This window comes from Grampus griseus, assembly GCF_964374135.1.
Source record: "Grampus griseus genome assembly, chromosome: 3".
Lineage (NCBI taxonomy): Eukaryota > Metazoa > Chordata > Mammalia > Artiodactyla > Delphinidae > Grampus > Grampus griseus.
Window position 1 is genome coordinate 155,740,231 of NC_139019.1, and position 15,075 is coordinate 155,755,305.

The following is a 15,075-nucleotide window of genomic DNA, read 5'->3' on the forward strand; positions in this document are numbered from 1 at the left end:
TTTTCAGAAATAGAGGCTGAATACCCTGTCTTGCTCTGCTACATAGCAGTTAAATGTCAGCAGTAGTGAAGTTTTATTGCAATTTTTTTCACCTCAAGGCTGGGGATGAAATTTTTCTGAAAGTGAATTGTATTCGATCACTATTTTAAACACGGCATGGCTTTGGAAATTAGCTTTTGCTGCAAACTTAATAAATGTTCCTCAATGAATTCAATTGCCTAAAATTACAAGGCAAGTGAGAGCTTATATGTAAAAATATGTAAAACTTATTCTGGGGCTTCCCTGGTGGCGCAGTGGTTGGGAGTCCGCCTGCCGATGCAGGGGACACGGGTTCGAGCCCCGGTCCAGAAAGATCCCACATGCCGCGGAGTGGCTGGGCCCGTGAGCCATGGCCGCTGAGCCTGCTCGTCCAGAGCCTGTGCTCCGCAACGGGAGAGGCCACAGCAGTGAGAGGCCCGCGTACCGCAAACAAAACAAAACAAAAAACGTATTCTGCTGTAGCCACATAGCACAGGGAGATCAGCTCAGTGCTTTGTGTCCACCTAGAGGGGGTGGGATAGGGAGGGTGGGAGGGAGACGCAAGAGGGAGGAGATATGGGGGTGTATGTGTATGTACAGCTGATTCACTTTGTTATAGAGCAGAAACTAACACACCATTGTAAAGCAATTATACTCCTATAAAGATGTTAAAAAAATTTATTCTGCTGTAGAGTCATTTCAACAACAATTAATATTTGAATCACAAGTAATGTTAAGGTGCTTTATACATGTTCCATGCTGTCAAAATTTAAAAGAAAAAGTGATATCTCCACTCCCACAAATATTCTCTGCAGATATAGTTTCTGAGCACAAACTTCAGTTCAGCAGTGCTTTTTTTTTGGATCTCAGTGCAGGTACAAAGGAAATTTCCGTATTCCAAAATCCATTTAACAGTACAATGGAGGAGCATCTACCTAATCTTCTATTGGAAATAATCTTCAGTGTAATGATAACGTTAAAAGGAAAATATCAAACGAATAATCTAACGGATTATAAATGACGTTCAAGCAATGAATATGTGCAACTAAGATCATATGCTCAAATTGGGAGACTGGGATTGACACATATACATTATTGATACTATGTATAAAATGGACAACTGATGGGAACATGCTGTATAGCACAAGGAACTCACCTAGTGCAGTGTAGTAACCTAAATGGGAGGGAAGTCCAAAAGGGAGGGGATATCTGTATGTGCATGGCTGATACATTTTGCTGTGCAGTGGAGGCTAACACAACATTATAAAGCAACCATACTCCAATAAAAATTAATTTAAAAAATTAAAATCATGTGCTCATGGACTGATATCTGTATTTGGCAATACCTAAATGTGAAAGAACATTTTCAAAGATGAAATACATAAAACTTCATTATAGATCAACATTAACAGATAAGCATTTGCAATCCATTTTTTACAACTTTACTAAGACAGAATTCACATGCCATGCAATTCATCCGTTTAAAGTGTACAATCCAATGCTCTTTAGTATATTTTCAAAGTTGTGCAACCATTAGTACAATCAATTGTAGAACATTTTCATCATCCAAAAACAAATTCCATATCCATTAGCAGTCACCTCATATTTTTCCAACCATCCAAGCCCTTGGCAACCAATAATCTATTTTCTGTTTCTATGGATTTGCTTATTCTGATCATCAAATATAAATGGAACTATACAATACATGATCCTTTGTGACTGGCTTCCTTCACTTAGCACAATGTTTTCAAGGTCGATCTATATTGTAGAATATATCAGTGTTTCACTTCTTTTTCTTGCCAAATAATATTCCATTGCATGAATATACCACATTTCACTTATTCATTCATCAGTTGGTGAATATTCGGTTGTTTCCATTTATTGACTGTTGTGAATAATGAGTATACAGGTACAAAATTTTCAATGGATGTATGTTTTCATTTCTCTTGGGTATATACTTAGCTGTGGAATTGCTGAGTCATATGGTAACTCTATATTTAAGCTTTCAGGAAAATGTCAAATTATTTTCCAAAGAGGTGACACCATGTTATACTCCAACCAGAAGTGTATGAGAGTTCCAATTTTTTTCCATGATTGTCAACACTTTTTATTACCTCTCTTTCATTCTAACCATCCTCGTGGGTGTGAAGTGGAATCTCCTTGTAGTTTTGACTTACATTTCCTTGATGGCTAATGAGGTTGAGTATATTTTCATGTGTTTTTGGCCATTTGAATATCTTCTTTGGAGAAATATCTTTTCAGATAATTTGCCCACTTTTATTTGAGTTATTTGTCTTATTATTGAGTTGTAGTAGTTCTTTATATAATCTAGACAGTACATTAGCAGATAATATAATTTGCAAAATTTCTCTTCCATTCTATGGACCAAATTTGTACTTCCTTGATGGTGTCCTTTGGTTCACAGACATTTTAAATTTTGGCGATATTCAATTTATGCATTTTTTTCTTTTGTTTTTGTGGTTTTGGTGTCATATCTATGAAACCACTGCCTAATCCAAGGTCACAAAGATTAATGCCTATATTTTCTTCTAAAAGTTCTATCATTGTGGTTCTTACATTTAGGTCTTTGATACATTTTGAGTTAATTTTCATATATGGTGAGGTAGGGATCCAACTTTACTCTTTTGCATCCAGTTGTCCCAGCACCATTTGTTGAAAGACTATTCCCACTGGATTATCTTGGTATAGTCAATTTTAATGATAGGGAATACTAACTTTAAGCAAAACAGTTATTCCCTCCCACAAAAGATTTGTAAAATATAACAACTGTACTCAATTGTTGTGTTTTGAATTTCATCATTAAAAATTTGTGGAAATTTGTTTCTTTCTTGCAATACAATAAATATAAGTATCTACATAACATCCTTGATTTTGCCTCTTGGTCCACAAAACCTAGAATATTTACTATCTAGCCCCAAAAGTTTGCTGGTTTCTGATTCCTGATCATTATACAATGTCTTCCATGGTGAATCTTAGATCAGCTACATGCTACAGGACTCAAATTATTGTATAACTTTTAAGTCACTATTGAATGACTTATGACATTTCAGAAACAACTCACATCTACAACACTAATAAATGCTTAGTATGATATACATGCAGTTCATTACAGCACAGCTATCACCAATACTGTTTTGAAGCTCAAGTTGCAGAGCCATACACATTCTAGATCAAGAGGAGGATATTTCATATTGATGCTAGGCTGAGGATCAATAGGGAGCTGCACTGCTTGGGATAGCCTTTCACCCTATAAACTTTTGCTGTGCTGGGATCCCAGACCCAAGGAGAGTGATATTGCCTTTCTTTTCCTCTGGGAGCAAATTCTTCCCTGGGTTCCATTACACTTGCTATCTTCCATCTCTTCACTTGTTGTAGGTGGGAGCAGATTGCCTCTTTGTCTTATAGGGGCAGTGTTATGCTGACCCTAAGAAACCAATTTTCCTTCCAGAGGGAGCAGCTTTTTCCAAGATAAGCATGGATTCTCCTGCCTTTTAAAGGTAGTTCAACTTTGATCCCAGTCTAGGTTTTCAGAGTGCATCTCCAGTTTCAGCCTCTTCATTAACTTTGTTAAGTATCAATATAATTTATATAATATAGCAATATTATAATTATGTTATAGCTATAAAACTATATAATAAGTTATTAAGTATAACTTATAACATATTTAACAAATAAAGCCCTTTAAAATATCTGTTCATTCTGGTGTGGTAAATATGACTTCTGTGGTTGAAGGAAGAAATAACTGGGGGAAGTGGGTGGAGCACAATACAAAGCTATCATAGCAAACAGTGTTACAAGTAATCACATGAAGCAAACTAATCTCTCTACAAGTTACTCTCCCAACAAGACATAAAAAGGCCACCAGCACCTTGTTTGGTGTTCATCATACAACTCTTTATCTTTTACACCAGGACCTCCTAAGTACTAATTATAGGGTTGAGAGAAAGCGTTATTTTCATCCTGCATTCATTCTGACAAGGTTTATTCTCACTTATCCTGCCACAGTCTTCTTTAAAGATCTTTCTTATAAGAGGGAAGAGCAAGGGTTGGGATAGGGAATGGGAGAACGAATTCACTAGGGGACACAGGATGTAGATCAATAAAAGTGAGAAAGCTTCTTGCATTAAGTAACTAATTGCCGGGGATTCAATGTAGGAACTTCTTGGTACAATAATGAGTGGAAATCACTCAGCAGAAACATAGACCGGTGAGGCAGTTTTCTTTGGTTTAGGATATTTCAGTGATATAAATGAAAATATTCTGTCAACTCATCTGGTCCACACCTATATATCTACTTATCTATATGTGTATATAGTTATTTTTACAGATATATAAAACTAGGATCCAGAAAGGGTATCAAACTTTCCCAAGTTCACAACAGTGAGTGGTAAAAACTAGCTCTTTTAACTCAAGTCTTTTGATTCTGAAAACAATTTTCCTTCTATATATTAGAATTGTGTTTGAAACCAAAACCTCTTCACAAAGTTTTTCTGTAGCTTCACTTGTAAACCCTAGCATTTTCCCATATGGGCCGTGATATCCTTCACTTGTAAGATTTCTGTTCTTCCTTCACTTTTCCTCATTAGGTGTGGCCTTGCAGGGTTACACGTGAACTCTATACCAACTTCACTTTTCCATTAGCTGTGAATTTTGATATAAATTCAGACTCATGTTTTTTTTCTCTTGGTTGCTTTTATCATATTAACTAAGGCACAAGATTCACCTCGTTGGTCTTGAAATGCCTAGCTCCTCCATTGTTCACCCATAGTATAATGCAACATCATGCAGACACACACAAACGCACAGGTCCTGAACAGACACAAATGTTTTTCTTGTTTTTAAAAACTATGTTTAAAATTTACATACAATAAATTTGCATTTTCTTAGAGTTCTATGAGTTTTAACACTTTCACACTATAGATCCGTGTAAGTACTACTAACCAGGATATATAACAGTTCTATCCCCCAAAAAACTCTCTTGTGCTATTGTTTTCTAGTCAAACCCTCTCTTCACCCCTAGTCCCTGGCAACCACAGATCTAGTCTCTGTGCCTATAGTTTTTGCCTTTTACATAGTGCCATATAAATAAAATCATATAGCATATAAGCTTTGTGACAGGCTTCTTTCACATAGCATAATGCCTTTGACACTCATCCACGTAGAATGTATCAACAGTTCATACCTTTTTATTGCTAAGTGGTATTCTAATATATGGATGTACCACAGTCTGTTTAACCAGTCTATTTCTGGACTCTCTTTCTGTTCCATTAATCTACATGTCTATTCTTTCACCAATATCAGTGTCTTTATTACTGTAGCTTTGTAGTAAGACTTAAAGTTGAGTATTTTGAGTCCTTCAACTTTTTCAAAATTGTTTTGGCTACCGTATTTCCTTTGCCTCCCCACTTAAATTTTAGAATCAGCTTGTCTGTATCTACAAAAAAATTCTACTGAAATTTTTATTCAAATTGCGTTAAATCCGTAGAATAAATTGATGAAAACTGCCATACTAACTATATTGTCTTCCAACTTGTAAACATGGTATGTCTCTCCATTTATTTAGATCTTTGTCATTCATCAACATTTTGTAGTTTGCAGTATTTTTATCTATGTACAATATTTCTTTACTTTCCACTTTTTTCCTTTCAGAGTTACTGCAAATGCAGTATCTTGTTTAAATTCATTTTCTAATTGTTCATTGCGAGTACAAAATACAAAAATTTTTACATGTTAATCTAGTATCTTGTGACCTTGTTAAACTCATTAGTTCTAAGAGCTTTTCTTGTTGATTCCTTGGGACAATCATGTCATCTTTGAATAGAGGCCATTTAATTTCTTCCTTTATAAACTGAATGCTTTTTTTTTGCCTGATTGCATTACAAGGACTTCCAGTATGAAGTCAGTTAGGAGTGTTCAGAGTGGACATCATGACTTGTTCCTGATCTTAATCTCATTCACTTGATCACCATTAAGCATGCTGTTAGTTGTGAGTTTTTGGTAGATGTCCTTTATTAGGTTAATTTCTCTTTTATTTGTAATATTCTGAGTTTTTATCATAAATGGATAATTTTGTCAAAATTTTTTTCTGCATCAATTGATATGATCATGCATTTTTTTCTCTTTCTAGTTCAGTTTGGATATATGTCAACGTATCTTCAGTTTACTGACTCTTTTCCCTGTGATCTCTATTCTGCTACTAAGTCCTTCCAATGATTCTTTTTTTTTTTTTTTTTTTTGGTAAATTTTGTGACTGTATTTTTCAGTTCTAAAATTTCCATTTGGTTCCTTTTAATATATTATTTTCCTGCTGAGAATTTTGAAGTTTCCATTCAAGAATGCTCACATTTTTGGAAACATTTTTATAACACCTACTTTATAATTTCAACATTTGTGTCATCTTGGGGCAGTGCCTGTCTTCTTTTTCCTGATGAATTGTTGCAATTTTCCTGATTTTTATACTTTGTGCAATTCTGCATTATATCCTGTGCGTTTTGAATGAGACTCTGGGTCCAGATCAGGGGTGAGTCTGGGATTATATACACAACTTTATGAGATGGCTTTCCTGAGTTTTCTTTTCTGTCACCACTCTGACACATTCCAGCTCCCAGGGGCCACTTCTATTCCTGGTCTTCTGGTTAAAATACCAAGGCCTTAGGTTCTCCTCTCTGGTACACACCTAATGGATATATCTACCTCCAGGTCCAAGTAGCAAAAAGATAGTGAGAGAAGAAAAGCAGTGGGGATTCTTCCAACCTTTTGGCCCACAGTTCCTCTGACCAGAGATAAGGGTTCTCCTCCCTCAGAGGTTTAGATGTCTGTTCAACCACCAGTGTCCTCACCACTGGAATGTCTGGGAGTGCCAGACTGGCCTTATTTCAAAATCCGGTTTCCTTCCCAAATCTGCCTGCTACCATTACTTTTCAGGATCCTCAGGCAGCGGCTCCATACATTCTCTAGGATTTTTAGTCAGATTTAGTGGGAGATATAAGGTGGTGTGTGCTTATTCCATAAGGTGGAACCAGAACCAACCAAAGTTATTTCCAATGATTATATCCATATGGGATAAACTCTCAAACAGGAAATTTATAAGTACAAAGGAAGAATATTGACTGCAAGTTTCATATTCATCACTTTTCCAATCACATTTTGCCTCAATTTTTTATTACAATTTTAACATACAGAAAAGTTTAGAGAATGACCAATGAACATAACTATATCCTCCACAAAGAGTCAACAACAGTTGACTAATTTTGACATATTTATTTGAAATATGCTGCAAACATCATGACTCTTCAAACTTGAAAAACTTTTGCATGCATCTCCTAAGAATAAGGATATTGTCCTTTATACCTCAATACCCCCATTATACCTAGGAAAATTAAACATACCACATTATCTAATACCAATTCTATCCTCGTATTTCCCCAAGTGTCCCCCCAAATGTCCTTACAGTTGTTCTGATTTTTCTGAATCAGATCCCAAATAAGAGTCACACCTTGCAGTTGGTTATATCTCGAGTGTCTTAATCTAGAAGACTCCATTTTTTGTTTTATTACATTGGCTTTTTGAAAAGTCCAGACAAGCTGTCATGTGTAGTAACTCACATTCTGGGTTTAATTCCTTACTATGTAATTCAACTTGTTCCTCTATTCCTTGTATTTCTTGTGACAGGAAGATCAGTCTAGATAAGAGATTTAATTAGATTTTCATCAAAATTTTTTTGGCAAGAATACATCACAATGATCATGTGTACTTCATACTGCATCTTGTCACGAGTCACATGTCAGGTTGTCCCACTAGTAGAGAAATTAAGTTTGACAGCCAGATCTCTCCATTATAAAGGCATATCTTTCCTTTGCAATTGGTATCTGTGATCTTTTGACATCATGTAAATAATGTTTGTTAATTTTTTTTCACCTAATAGGGTTTCCCCATCCATTGAACATGCCTGATTTAATTACAGTAAGGGTTGTAAGATGGTGGTTTTTCTAAATCTATCACTCCATGTACAATGAACGATGACATTCTTCAAATAAGTACATAAAGAGCTTTTCTTTTTTTTCTCTATTTTTTCATTATAGGCTCATTTTATTTTACTTAACATGTTATAACCAATTACTGTGATTATTCTTTTTGATGTTTAAATTGTCCTAAATTTGACCTGTGGGAGCTCCTTTAAATTGTCCCCCAGGTCCTTCTGACATTATCCCATTAGTCTCTGCGTGCTTTGTTTCATTAAAAATATTCCAGGCATACCTTACATTTTCCATGTTCCAAATATGGAATCAGCCATTTCTCCAAGGAGCCCTAGTTCCTTTTAGTGGGAAATGGCATTTAGAAACCAAAATCTTCGTACTAAGTTTGGTCACTGCTATTGGGTAATCAAATATGTTTTTATCTAGAATATCTTGCAAATGGCTCTGTATGATGTTAAAAACTGGGGTTTAAAATCTTCATTTTCCTTATAAATATACTTAAATATATAAGAAAACACTTTTTTTGGCCGTGTCATGCAGCTTGCGGAATCTTAGTTCCCTGACCAGGGATGGAACTAGGGCCCTGGCAGTGAAAGCACTGACTCCTAACCACTGGACCACCAGGGAATTCCCAAGAGAACACTTTCTAATGAGCTAAGACAAGTCAAATGCTGAATGCTTGAGTTTAATTCTAAAACCTTTCTCAGATAGAGAGTTCTAGATAATTTTATTAGAACAATTTTTTGAATGATACCAATTGTGAAAGTAAAATATAAAATTGGAGGAAGTAGGCCCAGGGGAAAATGAAATCTTTCTAAAAAACAAGGAAAATGTTTGGATAACCAGTTTTAACTGATGATTAGAATGTTTAATAATAAAATATTCATGTATCACTTTACACAAAAGAAGTCCTAAAAGATGTGTAAACAAAAATAAACAAAAAGGCAATCTTGTACGTGAAACCCCCAAATGCAATTTCACCATCCGTACCTCAGCTGGGTTTCAGGATTTATGTACAGTTACTAAAACAGCAGGTATAATTAGGGACATATAATAAAAAGGAAAAACATGATTTTAAGTCAATTATTAAGATTAAAGTCAGGGGGAACTTATCAAACATAAAAATAAAACTGATTAAATTAATGCAATTGTGCCTAACCAGTTTACAAAACAAATAGCTTTGGGACTTGGACTCTTGGGACTTGAGGTTGGAAATGGACCTAAAATTACCACAGAAAACTGAAGACCTAGATTCCAGTCTTAACGCTACTCAATAAGCTCAATTTCTTCATTAGTAAAATGAAAGGCTATAAATAAACTAAATTAAAATCTCTCCTGGCTCTAATGAGCTACCAGGTGTATAATCAGATTCTGGAAATATATCCCTTCTGCAACCTATAAGAGAGTATTTGCATGACAGTCTCTCCATTTGTTTCAGTTTACTCCAACTTCTAAAGACTATTCAGCAATCATATCATATAAAAAATAATATAAGGAAAAGGAAGAGACACCACTGGGTAAAATTTTAATTTTCAAAACTAAATTCTAAATTAATAAAACCACATTTTTTAATCATCAAAGACTTTTGGGAAAAATATACATATAATCCAAAATTCTGTGTGTGTATATATACACATGCATACATACACATTTATGTGGATACATGTATAAGTATAGATTGCTGGTGAGGCAGTTCATAAAAAGTGAGCTTGATTATTTCCATGTGAAAATCTAAATTTAAAGAAGTCCTTTCTATTTTTAGCTTCTCTTTATGAAAGAAAGCATGTCCTACATCTGTCTGCCATTTTAGAAAATAAGGCTCCATACTTATTCACGTTATTAATAACTCAATGACTATTTTTAAAAGAAAATTCATATTGAAGATTACTGTTAGAAAGGAATAAAATCTAATGAAGGAAATAAAACTTACATTCCATTATTTTCATTTTTTTTAAACTTAGGACTTTTACATTTTTCTATGAATTTAAAATTTTTATGTTTTTAGAAATCTTATAATTTACTGGTTCTTATAAAATTTGACAAGTCAGTGCTCTTAATATTCGTTGATTAATTTTACCATTACTTAATGGTAACTATTTTCTCTAGAAGAAGAAAAAAAAAAGACTTGATCTATCAGAAGTCTGTGCCCTATTTATTATTCTCCTGATTATTCTCCAATGAAAAATCTTAAATTATTTGAGAGATGAATTAAACCTCACAGGGCTTTTCTCCTCTAAGAAATTCTCTGATCCCATATTCCTTCCATTTATAGAGTTTTTCTTTATTGTGAACTTTTTTGTGTCTACAAAGGTTTGATCTGTAACTGTAGGCTTTCCCACATTCCATACATTTATAGAGTTTCTCTCCAGTATGGATTCTCTCATGTTCAGTTAGGAATGAATATTGGCTGAAAGCTTTTCCACACTGATTACACTGATAGGGTTTCTCTCCAGTATGAATTCTCTGATGCCTATAAAGGTTAGATTTGCAACCAAGGGCTTTCCCACATTCTCCACATGTGTAAAGTTTTTCCCCAGTATGAATTTTCTGATGTTCATTAAAGGATGAATACTGGTTGAAGGCTTTCCCACATTCATTACAGTGATATGGTTTTTGTCCAGTATGAATACGCTGATGTTCAATAAGGGTTGAGATGCGAGTGAAGTTTCTCCCACATTCCAAGCATTTACACAGTTGTTCTCCAGTATGAAGCCTCTGATGTTCAGCCAGGGATGTAAACTGGATGTAACTTTTCCCACATTCACTACATTTATAGGGTTTCTCACCTGTATGGATTCTTTGATGTCTATGAAGTTTTGCTCTACAATTGAAGGCCTTCTCACATTCTCCACATTTATAGAGTTTCTCTCCAGTATGAATTCTCTGATGTACAGTGAGGGTTGAACACTGGCTAAAGGCTTTACCACATTCCTTGCACTGATAGGGTTTCTCTCCAGTATGCACTCTCAGATGTTTGATAAGGGTTGAACTACTGCTAAATGCTTTCTCACATTCATTACATTTGTAAGGTTTCTCTCCAGTATGAATTCTCTGATGGGCAAGAAGGGATGATCTGTGGCTGAAGGTTTTCCCACACTCATTACATTTGTAAGGTTTCTCACCAGTATGAATTCTCTGGTGTTCAGTAAGATGTAGACTCTGGTTGAAGCTTTTTCCATATTCACTGTAAATATGAGCTTTTTCTCCTGGGTAAATCTGGAAACACCTCATTAGATCAAAATTCTGTTTAAAATCTCCCCCAGAAGTATAATATATATTGGGTATCCTTTCTATAGGAGCACTTTGTTGTCTAACAAGAACTGTATTTATAAATAAGCCTTTCCCTAATTCAAGACTTGTCTGGTTTCCAGCTTCACTGATGGTTTTTTTGTGTGAGGCCATCATTTGCCTGAGAGGTTTTTTCTGTTGCTCTTGCTGTCTCCTGCCCTCAAATTCCAAAGTTTCTCCAAACGTGACATCCAAGTGACCAAACTTAATGGATTTTTTCTTTATTATTCCCTGAGATGTTTCTTCTATAGAAATGTCCTGTTCAGGAGGCAATGCTTCTATTTCAGGCCATGTCTTGAAACCTGGAATAAATCAGAAGAATTAATGGCTCCTCTGCTGGAAGAGATAAATATGCATCAGTGGGACAAAAACATTGGCAATGATACATATAAAAGAGGTTTGATACCATCTGATCTCCAATATGAACTTGAATCTGGAGAAAAACAAAATGGAATGGAAGGAGAAGTAAATAGGTTAAGGAATGTGGGAGAATACAGTGGACAAATTAACAGTGACAGTGAAGACACTGAGAGAAGTAAAGGTAGGAATCTTTTAGAGAATAATGAAAGTCTACAAGAGATGTGAAGTTCTGAAGTATGCCCAAGCTCCAAGCTCAGATCTGATTCTAAGTGAAAAGATTTAGTTTGAGCTGATTCTAAGAAACTCTGAGTTAACTCTTAGCTTACTTTAATCAATCCATAATTGAAAATAGATTAAAATTAGATCACTGTAATTAGGTAATTGTATGAATTTAAATAAACTATACAACTTAAGTAAAATATAGGTTATTTATGTTAATAAAATCCATCCAGCTTTAGTATTAAAATATATTTTATTAAAATTAAATAAGAACAAGAAATACAGGCTATAAATCTGTATACAAATATAGATTTTTCTTAATGATCCATGGAAAACCTAACAGTTTGGATTTTCAAGGATCAACCAAGGTACTTTCTCTTTTTATCCTTTCCCACAATATGACCTTCCCTGCCCATCTAGAAACTTACCCTACTACTCTAATCTCATTTACTTACAGAAACTCAATTATTTAAGCCTAAATAATCCACCTCTTTCTTAGAATTTCAAAACACATTTTCAAAATATTTAATTACTTAACATATATATAAAGTCTGTGAAAATAATTCAAGTATTTGTTCCAGGAGAGCAGTGGATATGTCTTATGATGATTTGTTAATTCCTTATTGTGTACAAGACAAGTACACAATTAGAATGTCTTAGATAAAAAAAAAAAAAAATGAACGAGCACAGGGAATGAGGTGCAAAAGTTATTCTGAAGGTCAGGTGACCTTGAAAAGGAAAAGAGATTCTCTCTTCTCTTACTGGACTCCTGAGAATCAGTCATTTATTGAACAAATACTGAATAATCAGCAATGATAATATGAAATAAATAAATGGCCAAACAGTAATAGTTCATTTCTACATGATGTGAGAAGCCTCAACTGCATAATTCAGGTTTGAGGTTCAGAGAATGAAGATACAAATATCAACAATATTAGTAAAGAATGGTTGTATGAAGGAAGATGGACAATAGAGATGAGTTGGATTTCAATAGAAAAAGAAAAGAGGATCCTGTGAGTCAGAAAGAAGGCCTGTCAAAGTCATCTGTGGGGAAAGTAAACCTATTTAGGGGAGGCTGATTGACTAAAGAAGGAAATCCAGGTTGGAATTAGTTAAAATTTTGGTTAAGCACAGTGAGGACAAATATAGAGTTACTGAATAACTAGTAGAAGAATTTAGAAAAATCTAGATAACAGAAGGTGTCATAAGTTCTTAGACAGATAATAATAAGACAAAAGTGGTCATATTTGGTAAACTGAACAGCTTGGATCAGAGGAAGGACAGAATGGAATCTGAAAAATAATGTAGCTGCAATGATCTGGCTGGACTGAGTACTTTGAGCCTCACTGGCACTGAGTTAATCACAGAGGCAACTCAATTCAATTAAAATTGAATTTGAAAAATTTTTAAAAATATTACTAAAGCCAATATATTAGATGCTAGAGGCACAAAATTCAAAGACCTGGTCTCTCCCTTAAGTATGCACAATCTTATTAGAAAAATACCTAATACTAATAAATATAAACACAATAACTATAATTCATCATGATAGATACCATAATAAATGTGCTCAAGGTATGTAGAAAGTGATATATGAACACAAATGATGGAAAATTAATGCTAACTGGGAAGTAGGAAAGATAAGGAAAACCTACAGATAAGAGTGGCATTTTAGGTAGACAGATGGATCTTGAAGGATAAGTAGTCTTCCAGTGGATAAGGTGGAAGAGGTGACTCAAGCTGAAGGAATAACACACAAATGATAATGAGTACACAGATATGGCCAGAACACTGATCTGAAGTGGAAGTGGCCATTGATGAGACCATAAAGGAATATGGAGACAGGCTATGAAGTAGGTTTAATGTCACATTAAGGAATCTTACTTTACTCCAAGGATAACAGAGAAACAATATAGTCCCTTAAGGTATAGGGTTAACACCTGAGTTTCAAAAAGATCACTTTGCTGATGGCATGGAAGGTGGGTGAGGAGAGGCTCAGAGAGGGTAGGTAACTTTCCCATAGCTCATAAAACTTGTAAGTAGTGGTAAAGTGAAATTTGGAATGTCTAAATTCAAACCATGATCTTGAATGTTATACTGCACTGCTTACTAACCCTTTATTTGTAGAAAACTGTATTTTAATAAAGTTGAAAACTATTTGTTGAGAGAAGAGTGAAAAAAAGATGTTAACAAAAGCAAGAATCATAGATTAAAGGTTAAGCCACAAAGACGGAAGCAAAATATTGGCAAATCTATGTCCTATGGTGAATAGAAATGACATTGGGGATCTATTTAGGTTTCTTTCATCAGATTTCAGCTTTCTAGCTCTGTGACCAAAGTACTTTAAGATCTTTGATACTCTGTTTCTTCAGATATAAAAAGAAGTATATAAATTTGATCATCTTTAAGTGATCCTCCAATCCTGACAACCTACAGTTTTATGATAAAGACCAACTAGATTAGACTAGGCTAGAAGACTGGTCAGCAAACTATGGATCTCTGGACCAAATTCAGCTGCTACCTGTTTTTGTAAAGTTCTATTAGAATACAGCCACACCTATTCGTCTAAGTACTGTCTCTGGCTGCTTTTGCACTACAACCACAGAGTTAAATGGTTGCAACGGAGACCTTATGGTCCCCAAAGCCAAAATATTTACAATCTGGCCCTTTATAGGAAAAGTTTGCTGACCCCTGGACTAGAAAGGCTACAGTGGTTATGTTAATGACAGCTGATTGAATATAATAGTGGGAGATGACAACCCAGTCTCCAAGAAAATAAAAGGGAAATGTTAAGAAATCAGAGACAAAGGAATGTTGACAATACTTTGAAATGTGTGGGTGGTAGAAGAAATGAAAAAAATTATAAAAAATTCAAAATATGGCAGAAGGTGTAAAGTATTTAATATCTATCAGACATGAACATGTGTTAACGCAGATGGAAAGAAAACCATGAAGACCAAGAGGCCAAAGACAGTAGAATAACATGAATGAGCCTGCAAAAAAAGGGAAAGGGAAAGAGAATGCAGGGAGTGGTATGAGAAGGAAGATGTCAATACAAGGACCTTCTTGATGCAAAGAAAACCATTACAACCAAGGAGCCTTGTCAAGGGGTCCTGAGCATTTCAATAAGGCTCAGAATTTCCAGGGAAGTTTTCAGAGCACTCCTCATGACCTGCTCATGTATAAAGACACT